Source organism: Triticum urartu, chromosome 4A, assembly GCF_056163025.1.
Source record: "Triticum urartu cultivar PI428250 chromosome 4A, HENAU_Tu73, whole genome shotgun sequence".
Taxonomy (NCBI): Eukaryota; Viridiplantae; Streptophyta; class Magnoliopsida; order Poales; family Poaceae; genus Triticum; species Triticum urartu.
In genome coordinates, this window is record NC_141876.1 from 599,019,315 (window position 1) to 599,032,911 (window position 13,597).

Below are 13,597 nucleotides of genomic sequence, written 5' to 3' on the forward strand. Positions count from 1 at the left end.
ATGGGACACATAGTTTGTCTAATCAGGTCCTCATCCCAATTATTGGAGGAAGGGTCAATCAGGTCACCCACTTTTGATAACAATTGTCCCCTGTAATGCCCCGAGACCGATGTGCCACGTGTCTTCCAGTTATTCGCTGTCGTTGCCTTGTCTTTGCTTGCGTGTCATGCATCTCATATCATGTCATCATGTGCGTTTCATTTGTATACATGTTCGTCTCATGCATCCGAGCATTTTCCCCGTTGTTCGTTTTGCATTCCGGCGCTCCTATGTCACCCGGTGTCCCTTTCTACCTCTTTTCGTGTGCGGGTGTTAAACGTTTTCGGATTGGACCGAGACTTGTCATGCGGCCTTGGTTTACTACCGGTAGACCGCATGTCAAGTTTCGTACCATTTGGACTTCGTTTGATGCTCCAACGGTTAACCGAGGAACCGAGAAGGCCTCGTGTGTGCTGCAGCCCAACACCCCACCAAAGTGGCCCAAAACCCACCTAAACCTCCTCCATCATCTCGGTCGTTCGATCACGATCGCGTGGCCGAAAACCGCACCTCATTTGGACTCTCCTAGCTCCCTCAACCTATATAAACACCACCTCCGAAATTCGCGGTCTAACCCTAGCCTTCCTCTTCCTCTCGATGATTACATCATTCCATCTCATTGCATCATTTCATTTGAGCTCATATTGATGCCCGAAATGCTGTTGGAAGAGTGCTAGTTTCTGTTAGTTTCAGATTATTACCAGCAAATGCACTTTTGTCATTTTTGCCATGATTAATGTGTGCATGCTATGATCCTGAGCTCTACATGTGTTTTGTTATATGCCATGTCATCTTTAGAGGGGTGTATGCCATGTATTTTTGTGATCTCTGTGGTGACTAGCACAAGCATGCAAAGTAGCTTACTCAATGTTGCTAATTTCAGGGACTTAGAATTTCACTAAGTCCTTGTCCTGTCATTATTTTTATGCCATATGCTCATGTTGATTCCTAGTGATTTGTGCCTCTTTTGAGCATGATGAGTAAGGATGTTTTGTAGATATTGTGGTGCTCTATCCATCCATGTCTTTGTTGCATTTATGGAGCACCCTAGCTTGAGTCATTCGAGCTCTACTTTTGCTATAAAATGTTCCTGGAAGATTGTTACATGTTTAGCGATTTTGCCAAGCTTGTTGTTGTTGTTGATCCATGCATGCTATGTTGTTGTTCTTGCCATGTCTAGCTTCTATGCCATGTCTTCTTGCTGGGTGTATTCTTAGTTTGTCATGCAATACTTTGTGGTGAGTGCATCGAGCTCATAAACATGCCTACTTGTTAATCTGTTTTGCCATGTTCCAGTTTTCTACTAAGTTTGAATCTGTTAACGATATTTGTTATGTTCACATGCTTGCAATTGTATTTTCTGATCCCTTTTGGCTTATGGTCAGTAAGGGACTTTTGTTATATGCTTTGAGTATCTTCATGCCATGCCTTGCTTTGCCTTGATATGTTCCTGTAACATGTTTTTATCATGCTCTAAACATTGCTTCCTGATGTTAAATTCCTGATATGCTGCTAATTTCACTAAGTCTGTAACCTGTTATCTTTTGCACTTTTGTCATGCTTGTTTGAACCTGTTATTGAGTGAATTAGCCGTAGCTCAGTGTTCATCTTTTGTCAAGCATCTTGAGTGGATCCCTGCCATTCATTTTGTTGCTATGTTAGAGTGCAGTAGCTTGTTGTTCTTGATGCATTTAGATGGCCTTGTGCTGTTAATCGCAGCTTTGTGCCATATTTGTTTTGCTTGCCATTTCCAATCCGTGCATCCGTTTCCGGTGATCTTTATATCGATTTCGACTGAAATCAACTCCTCTTTCCAGTGCCACTCTTGGTTTTCCAAGTTGAGGCCAGGTTCAACCATTTCCTTTCTGAATCACGCATATGCATTGCATACCGCATCCCGCATACCATGCCATATTCATGTGTTGGTTGTTTACTATGTTGTGTGCTTCTTTCCGGTGTTTCTTCTTCAGGTTGGTTCCGATAACGTCGCGTTTGTGAGGATCCGGTCGACTACGTCCGTTTGTCTTCTTCATGGAATCGTTCTTCTTCCTTGCGGGATCTCAGGCAAGATGACCATACCCTTGAAATCACTTCTATCTTTGCTCGCTAGATTGCTCACTCTTTTGCTATGCCTATGCTATGATACCTACCACTTGCTTATCATGCCTCTCATATTGCCATGTTCAGCCTCTAACCCACCTTGTCCTAGCAAACCGTTGTTTGGCTATGTTACCGCTTTGCTCAGCCCCTCTTATAGCATTGTTAGTTGCAGGTGAAGATGAAGTTTGTTCCTTGTTGGAACATGGAGATGTTGTTCCTTGTTGGAACATGTTTATTGTTGGGATATCACAATATCTCTTATTTAATTAATGCACCTATATACTTGGTAAAGGGTGGAAGGCTCGGCCTTATGCCTGTTGTTTCGTTCCACTCTTGTCGCCCTAGTTTTCGTCCGGTGTTATGTTCCTTGATTTTGCGTTCCTTACGCGGTTGGGTGATAATGGAAACCCCTTGACAGTTCGTTTTGAATAAAACTCCTCCAGCAAGGCCCAACATTGGTTTTACCATTCGACACCTAGCCTTTTCTTTTCCCTTGGGTTTCCGGAGCCCAAGGGTCATCTTTATTAAACACCCGGGCCAGTGCTCCTCTGAGTGTTGGTCCAGCCTGTCAACTGCCGGTGACCACCAGGGGCAACTCTGGGTTGGCCTACCGGAAGTTTGGACAATCCGGTGTGCCCTGAGAACGAGATATGTGCAGCTCCTATCAGGATTTGTCGGCGCATCGGGCGGCTTTGCTGGTCTTGTTTTACCTTGTTGAAATGTCTTGTAACCGGGATTCCGACTCTGATCGGGTCTTCCCGCTAGAAGGAATATCCTTCGTTGACCGTGAGAGCTTGTGATGGGCTAAGTTGGGACACCCCTGCAGGGATTTGAACTTTCGAAAGCCGTGCCCACGGTTATGGGCGGATGGGAATTTGTTGATGTCCGGTTGTAGAGAACTTGACACTTGACCTTAATTAAAATACATCAGCCACGTGTGTAATTGTGATGGTCTCTTTTTGGTGGTGTCCGGGAAGTGAACACGGTGTTGGAGTTATGCTTGACGTAAGTAGATTTGGATCACTTCTTGATCATACTTCTCGAACATGCTTTGCCTTCTCTTCTCGCTCTCATTTGTGTATGTTAGCCACCATATATGCTAGTCGCTTGCTGCAGCTCCACCTCATACCTTTTCCCTACCTATAAGCTTAAATAGTCTTGATCGCGAGGGTGTGAGATTGTTGAGTCCCCGTGGCTCATAGATACATCCAAAACCAGTTTCAGGTGCCGATGATGTTACCGTGCATGTGACGCAACCCAGCTCAAGGAGGAGCTAGTTGAAGATCGTGTTCGTAGTCTTGTTTCGTTTTCCAGTTGATCAGTAGTGGAGCCCAATTGGGGTCGATCGGGGATCGTGTAGCATTTGGGGTAGTCTTCTTTTATTTTGGTTCCGTAGTCGGACCTTGATTGTATTTGGATGTTGTACTGATTTACTCATGTATTGTGTGACGTGGCGAGTGTAAGCCAACTATGTATCCCTTTCCCTTATGTATTACATGGGTTGTGTGAAGATTACCTCACTTGTGACATTGCTTTCAATGCGGTTATGCCTCTAAGTCGTGCTTCGACACGTGGGAGATATAGCCGCATCGAGGGTGTTACATCCCTCCTAGGGGTCACAATCTTCCTAGTGGCACAGCTTGGGATCCAAGCATCTTCCCAAATATGGATGTTATGTGCATTCCCCACTCGCCAAATATAGCCACATTTCAGAGTAGTTATGCCTGCCATAATGCTTTGCCAGGTGAAGGAAGCGTCATGCTTTGGCTTGGACTTCATCGAATCGCCATCAGGATAGTACTTGGCCCTCAGAATAGTAGCACACAAGGAATCATGATTATCAATGAGATGACATGCCTGTTTGGCGAGCAAAGCTAGGTTGAAGCAGTGGATATCATGGAATCCCATTCCTCCTTGGTTTTCTGATACGCACATTTTCCACCAGGCCATCCAGTGCATCCTCCTCTGGTTCTCCTCGTCTCCCCACCAGAAATGAGCAATTGTGTCAATGATTCCTTTACATTTTTTTGGAATTTTAAAGACCAACATTGCATAGGTAGGTATGGCTTGGATCACAGCCTTGAGCAGGATCTACTTTCACCCGATAGACAGTAATTTTTCCTTCCAACCACTATTTTTCTTAACAATTCGTTCAACCAGAAATTTAAAGCAGTCTGTTTTATCAACCCACATTTGCTGGCAAGCCCAAGTATTTGTCATTCATTTCCTCTATCATTATATTCAGCATTGTACACATTTCCTCTCTGATCTCTACCGTTGTATTAGGACTAAAGAAGATACTTGACTTTTCCGCGCTTACCAGCTGTCCCGACGCCGTACAATATAAATCTAATGTTGATTTCAGGGCCGCCACATTATTTTGGTTGGCTTTCATCAAGATCAATGAATCATCCGCAAAGAGAAGATTTCTGACCAGTGGGGCGTCTGTACAGACTTTAACTCCTGATATGTTTTCGTTATCCTCAGCATGCGTCGGCAAGGCATTCAACCCCTCTGTGCATAGCTAAAAGAGGTATGGTGATAGTGGATCACCCTGCCTCAACCCTCTAGTAGGCGTGAAGCTCTCACTTTCCTCTTCATTGATCTTTACTATGTATTCGACAGTTGAGACACATTGCATAATCAAATTCACCCATTTTTGAGGAAAATCCAATCTCAACATAATCTCCTTAAAAAAAGGCCACTCGACTCTATCGTATGCTTTGTGCATGTCAAGTGTTATAGCTCACAAGCCCTCTCTACCTTATCTTTTGTTCTTGATTGTGTGAAAACATTCATAGGCCACTAAAATATTATCTGTTATCAATCTTCCCGGTACATATGCACTCTGTGTTGGAATAATAATTTCTGTTAAAAAAACCTTCAATCGAGTGGCCACCATTTTTACAATTATTTTGTATACCACGTCACATAAATTAATCAGTCTAAATTGTGTTACCTTTTCTGGTGTATTAATCTTAGGAATCATCACGATCGCCGTATCATTCCAACTGTTCGGGATAGTGTGTTGATTCCTTTCAGAACCTCCTCAATTAGGTCCTCCCCAGCATGGGCCATAACCTTCTGTAGAAATCTAGCCCTCGAGCTTTTAAGTCCCCAATATCAAATAAAGCCTTGCGAACATCTTCCGCGGTATAAGGGGCAAGTAGTTGCCAGTTGCTTACATTGGTCATGAAGAGCATCTCATACCCTATGGGAAAAGTTGCCAGTTGCATGGATTGTCCCATGCAAGAAAACTTGACGATGCTAATCTAGTTGTTGTAGTATGACCATTTTCTATTTGCTTTAAGGTGCATCATAGCATGCACATATCTACATAAAGAGTAAATTGTCAAAAATCACCACAATTGCGTTGCTCGATGCAGAAACCCACCGTTTTCATAAAAGTTTGCCAAAAACATTGATTTTCGTAATCGAGTTGCCGAAAGCACCAACTAGTCAATTGAGAACCGTTTGATGCCAAATATGATAGACGGGCCCACTTTCAGGGCTGAGGTGGCACCAAAATTTAACGAATAAAAAAGGGCATGTATGTGTTTCTTTATTGGTAACATATTTTAAACTTTAAGCACCAAGAAGTCGAACTTGTTAAGTAGCATCGCAAGGGAACTCTGAATCTATTCGTGGTTTCAGCCATGGTGTCGAGGACGAGTATGGTCTGCATCAATGGCATGGAATACTTTGATAGAGTCGTTGCAACTTGATGAGTGGATTTTAATGCGACGAGTGGGACAAAATCGAGTCATCTGGAAAAGAATCAGAGTAATGATACATTGGTGGGAAATGGTCGAGGCGTGACGTGTTTCCATTCTCGTTGACTCATCATTTTTTTAACATAGTAAAGACGCAAGCGCTCATATAAACGCGCAAACACTCACCCTAATGAACGCACACACACACCCTATCCCTTTGAGCACCTTCGAAAAACTGAGCCAACATATCATCTTGAAATTTACGAAGTCACCGTAGGCACCTCGTCATCGACGGGAACGTCTCCTCCCACTAAATGCGCATCACCGGAAATCGTGAAATAAATCCAGGAATAAATGCAAGCACCAGGATTTGAACCCTAGTGGGTTGGGGATACCACAGTCCCTCAACCACCCAACCACAGGTTGGTTCGTACTCGTCGACTTATCATATAACATGAAAAATGGTGTGTTTTTTGTTGCGAATCTGAAAAATGGTGGTTCTTGCAGCACAATAATGGTTTTAAGATATATTCTAGATGATACGTGCCAAGCTGTGCACCATATTGGTGCGTCGGTTTGGGCATCCACTCTATTGATACAGGTGTACATCGTGGGGTTCAAATCAGAAAGTTCTTTAATTCACTACATTTGGTCCATTCTTATTTGATCAGCAGGTTCCCAGAACTATGCTGCAGTGTTTATTTGTTGGGTGCATGAAACAAGAATGCTTCCCTGCCATGATGGGCCACCACATCCACGGCAGGCTTACTTTGGCTATGATAGTATGCAGGTCATGTCACTTAAGCTTGTTCCGGTGTTGTCTATTGAATATGAACCCCTTGAATCTATTGCTACTTAAGCAGTTACAACTTACGAGAACCGGCAGTCGAACATTCATAGACATAGACAAAAAGTGGCTTGAAGTCAATAGGAATCAACCAGCTGAACATAAAACGTGTATGATAGCCAGCCACGTGGTGACGAGGAGAATCTAAAAGTTAGTTCATCCAAACAACATATTAAACATTTCGAAGCAGCTGTCATTTAAAGATGGGCCCTACCACATTGACATCATCATGAACTAAAATCATAGCAATACTTACTTTTGCAATAAAATTTTATTATATCTAACTTTTTTCGAGACTTGTGATCTGGAACAACTATAGTTGACTTATGTTAATGCAAGGTATTGACCAACATGCAAAAATGTATTAGTATGAATTAGAAATTACTCTGGCGCGTGATATCCAAATGTCCTTAATACATGATTCAAATGGAGACGTGCTTGCCATATCGGGAGCTTGATTTAAGAGGTTGAATTCTGCAATTTTCGCCTTGAAGTCCTCAAACAGAAGCACATTGCTTGATCTGATGTCCCGATGGATGATTGAAGGCTGAACCTTCTCATGTAGGTATCTATACCTTTTGCCACCTCGATGGCAATTTTGACTCTCTGCATAGCACAGGGCCAGACTGCGCACCCTGAACTCCTTTACTTCATGTTTATAGAGAAATACGCAACATAATACATTATAAGGCATATGAGTGAAAATACACAACAAGGGATTCGAATATGACTAGAGGCCGTTAGCACCCAATATTGATACACACAGCTCATAGATGGTTTCACATATATGTATGACCAACGACAACAACAATGACAACGATAGATCCATGGCGAAGTGGTAGAGCTACCACTACGCTATGGGCCAACCGTTTTTGTTGCAGATCAATAGGTCACTGGTTCGAACCCGGTTGGGCCCTATTGTTTTATTTTTCTAATTTTATTTCTTTGTCAACTACTGTCTTGGCCTTCCACACTTGCGTCACAAGTAGTCACTTTGAAGTTTTAACCATATCTAGATTTATTCCCTTTTCATCCGTTATGCATTTTTTGTCATGTCGGTTCCTCTTTATGAGAACTGTTATGCTTACATTGCATGGTCACCGCTATTCAAAAAGTTCTCAATTACTTCCCTTTTCATCCGTTTTGCATTTTTTTGTCATGTCGATTCTTCTTTGTGAGAACGGTTATGCTTACATTAGATGGACACCGCTATTCAAATAGTTCCCTTTTCATCCGTTATGCATTTTTTTGTCATGTTGATTCTTCTTTGTGTGAACTGTTATGCTTACATTAGATGGTTACTGCTATTGAAATAGTTCTCAATTACTTCAAAATTAAGGCAATTATGCATTGTATATTCTGTGTAGCGTGATAGACTGATATACGCAGTTTTAGACACGTAGGACATTTCTCCAATTAGGCCCCTTCAACAGAATCTAAGAATGGCATAACCCAAAAATAGCATCTTACATAAAAGCTGGAACTGGCAATCCATGAGGGCAGGTTGAAGTATGTGTACCTAATTTATGATGGCATATACAGCTGATATGAGTATGTGTAAGTTCTTAACTAGCGCTCTAACCCATATCTATATCTGCAAGGATACAAATTGATATTCATTTTGCATTGACAATAAAGAGTGAACCAATTAATATTTGAACACAAGGATATGAATGCACCATCTATCTATTTGCTTGTGAAATTACTTATTTAGGGTCAAATAGAAATGGGTCCATAGCTCAGTGGTTGAGCAATTGACTGCAGATCAATAGGTCACTGGTTTGAACCCGGTTGGGCCCTATTCGTTTCTTTCTTCTATTTTAGTTTCCTTCTTCAACTATTATCTTGACCTTCCACACTTTATTCTAAAGTATTTACTTTCGTCTCTTATGCATTTTTGTGTATGTCAGTTCTTCCTCCTGAGAATATTTTTTTCATCAAGTCATTCAATTTTTTGGTTAGGATAGAAGGGCAAATGTATTGGTTGGGTGCTTCAAGAGTTAATAACAGACAGGGTGATGTATTAGAGCATCTCTAGCAGACCCCGCAAAATCCCAACCCGCACAAGTGCTTTGCAGTTCGTGGAAAAGTGCATATGCAGGCCGGTGCGGACGAGGTCAGACTCAGACCCTGTATAATCAACCCGTAAAAGAGAATATTCTCTGAATATACCTCTTTCTCTTCCTCTTCTCACGCCAATTTGAAATCAACCGGCAACCGGCGTACGGACGAGGAAGACACGGCCAAAGTGGAGGAGAGAGACATGGGACGGCCACGACGCGTGGGCGGAAGCCGGGCATGCGCGGCCGGACTCAGCTAGCTAGCTAGCGCGTATATAGCTACCTAGCTAGCTAGTGCGGCCATAGCTAGCTAGCTAGCTTGCATCGATTCAGCTAGCTAGCTTGCTCGCATCCACGCGGGCGACCCGGCGCGGCGGCCGGGCGGATGGGTGGCTGGGTGGCGGACGGGCGCGGCGGCCGGGCGAGCTTCATGGCATTGGCGGGAACAGAGATTCCTCAACCGCCAATGATTACCGGTATGCAGGGCCCTGACAAAATTGCCTTCAAAACTGTATATATGAGGGTTTCGGATTTGCGTTCAGGGGCCCCTTAAATTTTTTTAAGGGTCGGACGATTTTAAGGGGTCTGTTTGGCCCCTTTTTTAACTGGAACTGTGTAAACGGTTATTTTGTAGGTTTGACCACTTATACGAGGTCTGCTAGAGATGCTCTTAGTTGCATGCCCAACAACGGACATCATATTATTATTTTCGTGGTAATGCACGAGATTCATATGTATTTTACAACAAGGCAATGGCTTTGGAGACATTGGATCTACCTCTTGGCTTGGGGGAGGGGGGGCGCCACGGGCAAAGCACAGCTCCTCCCCCATTGATGGCGGGGGCGGATTAGCATGAACATGGGGGGAGGGGATCAGAGCGGGGAGCGGAGCAGTTGATGGGAGACTCCTCCTTGGTGGTACGTGGGGAGAGAGGGCTCCATGAAAAGGGTGAGGTGTGCGTCATGGTTTTAAAGGAGAGGGCTCTAGCGAGAAATGTCCCGTTATAGTGGGAAACCATGTATGAAGGGAGGGTCCGGCAGGAAAATGGTAGGGTGCGTCCTAGGGTGAGGATTTTATGTTGGAAACGCGTGCTGGAGATAACATGATGGATAGTTCAGACAACCACATTCCCCCCATCTAGACGGTTGCATTTTGGGGAGCCGATAGGAGCCTGTTTGATGTCCTAACCTGCCCGTAGTAGGAGAAATGAGCTTCAACCTTGAAAACAATTTTAATCCTTCATTTGATTTATTTATATGCATGCATTGTAGCCCATAGCAACGCGCGAGTGTTCTACTAGTTTATCGTTCTACTAGTTTATCTTATTGTTTATCTTATTGTTAAGATTTCAAAATTTGGAAGAAAAATTGGGTTGTTTTACATATAATGCCTTTTATAGCTGACAAAAAACAAGTGCTCATATCTAGGGAAAGGAAGGGAATTTTAAGGTATCACATGATATATCATAACCTTTAATGGATATTTTTTGTGAAAGAAACCACATATTCATATTCATTATATAAAGTTGAAAAATACAACACATGTGGACGATTAATGGATACTCACGTGCATGCATGCGTGTACACATGCAAATCCGCGGCGCAAGCCATGGTTTTCCGTACATAATGTATGTACTAGTGGTTGGGGCGCCACCTGGTGGCGCCACTTATTACGGACCTGTGCACTTATCTTGTCTCAACACATTCAGCTGTCATGTTTGGTCCTCAGTTTCATTCATGTGCATCAATATGAGTGTATTCTATAACATTAGGATCTATTAGTACTACATTGATCAAACTTACAGGTGCAATATTATTTGATTTTGGGGGTACACCTATTATTTAAGTTTGAGTACACCTAAAGGATGATATGTACCACTCACCCATGGAGCATAAACGAGTGAGACGATGCATTATAGTTAATCCAAAAGTGAAGACAAGCTAACATGAAGTGATTCAGTTTAGCTGAAGAAAGGGGCCTCATGAGGCCACAAATAAGGAACCAAACAAAAAAGAAAACTTTCAGAGTCCTCTAGAGGCTTGGCATCATCCATTTCCACATCAAAATCAGCATGATGCCTTTCACCGGAATTCTCTTGATCTTCATCTTGATGTACCCAACACAAATGCTTCATGGATTTTAGTCGGCTATACTCCCCACCAGTTCTGCCCTTTCCCTTTCAGACACCCAGGAACAAGTTGATCTAACCCAGAACAACGTATAATTACCTAGTGATTCGTTGGACCTGAATGGCAAGATACCTAGCATGCACATGGAAGGTGAGAGTAAGAATAAAATAACATTCTACCTCCGATCCAATGAAAGTGTCATGGCTTTAGTTCAGCATTAGTTCAAATTTGAACTAAAGCCACAATGCTTTTATTGGATCAGAGGGAGTACCATTTACTGATATGATTATTATTGTGCACAAAAAAATTGCCTGATGACAAGAGATCATAGTTAAGCATCATATATTTATTAATAGTGAAAGTCTTAATTAAAGGATACAAAACAACATACTCACGGCAGGGAATCTATCGAGATTTTACATGCAAGAGTGTATCCTTATCTTAAATAAATAAAACGTCTATGTATGATAAGATTCTTACTTCAGCGTTAAGACTGTCAGTCCAAAAGAGCAATAGAACAGTTCCATATATTAGATTGCAGAAGAAAATGCACCATAAGACATTCTAGTACTGCAAAAAAGGGAGACTAAAATACTTGAAAACTTCGAGGATTCTACACCAATACACCGCTAACCATAATATTTGAAGCTTCTGAAATGAAAAAAAAAACAGACTAACAATGTATACAACTGTAAGTAAAATATTTTATTGTGATGAATGTCAGGACGGGCGAAGGTGAACCAAAAACACATAAGAAACTTCTGTACTGAGCTTGAAGAAAATCACAACCGTGGACCAAGGGCATTTATACCTTCATCTGTCGATTTTCAAAAAGTGTCTGCTCACCAAATATAAGCTGAAGCTCTAATTTCAGTATCTTATGAAAGCATGAAACCAACTCTACAGTTCACCAAATTTTATATCATTCATACATTGATAACTATGAAGGGGAGCCTTGGCGCAGTGGTAAAGCTGCTGCCTAGTGACCATGAGGTCACGAGTTCAAGTCCTCAAAACAGCCTCTTACAGAAATGTAGGGAAAGGCTGCGGACTATAGACCCAAAGTGGTCGGACTCTTCCCCGGACCCTGCAGAAGCGGGAGCTACATGCACCGGGCTGCCCTTTTTCATACATTGATAATTGTACAACGGTTATGCTCCATGATGACCAAGAAAAGCTATATACTCCCTCCGTTCCTAAGTATAAGTCTTTGTAGAGATTTCACTATGGACCACATACGGAGCAAAATGAGTGAATCTACACTCTAAAATGCATCTATATACATCAGTATGTGGTTCATGGTGAAATCTCTACAAAGACTTATATTTAGGAATGGAGGGAGTACCTTATTGTCACTCATGTATGTTCAAAAATAGCTAGATATGTACTTCAAAACCATAAGCAATAGAGAGACTACAGAAACACATATCATTCCAAGCTAACCTATTTTAACAAGTATTAACTTTGATAACGTGCAAATGAAAACTGAATCTGCAAGCCAATTTCATTTGTTCTATTTTCTTTTTTGGCGAATGGAAATTCCATTTCATCCTAATACTGTGATGAAAAATGCCAGTGTTAGAAAATGTAAATATATGTGATATGAACCTTCTAGCAATCCATAGTACCAAGCATTATAATTTGTAGATAGCAACCTGCAACTTTGCCTCTTCCATCCTCAGACGACAATTTCAAATCAGGAGTTGGTGGCCACTCATTAAATTTTTACTTGAACGGTACAGTTTCGTATCCCTCGATCATTTTCATAACATGTGATTTTGTTCGGGTACCATCATTGAGCAATATGTGGTCAAAAGTAAAGGATACTAAGCATGCAGCAACACAAAATATAAACCATTAGCATGCTTTGATTGTAGGATTAGGAAAATGTTTCTAGAGAATGTTATATGATATTTCACCAAGGTGGTACTTCTTCTAAAATCATCTGAATATATAATGTATTAATTTTTTCTTTCCCAGACAGAAACAAGTAAACATTTCGCAGGAACATGTATTAGTTCATGCAGCCAGATTACTCTAGAATATTATCATACTTCTCTACAAGATTATATTTGACTGATAGGAATCAACTTGAAATGTTATAACATGTGCTACCAAGTGAGAATATTCATATTCAAAAACTGGCAACAACTCTCAAAGTGAAATGCACCCAAACATCGTTTGTATAAAGCAAATCATGTGTCGACGATTTAAAATCAATAGTCTCTAGCTGTCCTTCAAAACTGATAAGTCACAAAAAATGCTACCCAGTTCGACATTTTCAAGAGTTAATATATCTCATAGTCATGGATGAATTAATGCTGATAGCAAATTACTCTTATTGACTACTGATGATATTGCGCTTTGGGCATTTAATGTTAATCAATTACCATTGCAATTTGGCCGCAGCTTTCATGTCTTCTCGAGTCTCCTCTAAATGTATCTTCCTCGGAAGAGGAGCAACACCATCAAACAAAGCCCGAAATGCCCCAGCTTCAGCTAGTAAAACAATGCAACGTTAACCTCTCATAGTCCAAATCACAAATGACATAACTCTCTGCCAATGTGGACAATCACAACACATAAAGACATAAGGCAAAAACAACTACATGGGCAGACGATCAGCTAACATGGAAGCACCAAAAAGAATATCTTACTACCCACGTCAAGGAAGAATGAGATTACCTCACACTAGGTTGAATGGAAGTG

The 13,597-nt window shown here is 41.6% G+C and overlaps 1 non-coding gene across 1 annotated transcript; it reads left to right on the forward strand.

Moving 5' to 3' along the window:
* Window positions 1–8,427: 8,427 nt before the first annotated feature.
* TRNAC-GCA (transfer RNA cysteine (anticodon GCA)) lies at window positions 8,428–8,499 on the forward strand. Its single transcript has one exon. It is a non-coding gene; the product is annotated as a tRNA-Cys (tRNA).
* The last annotated feature ends 5,098 nt before the right edge of the window (window positions 8,500–13,597 follow it).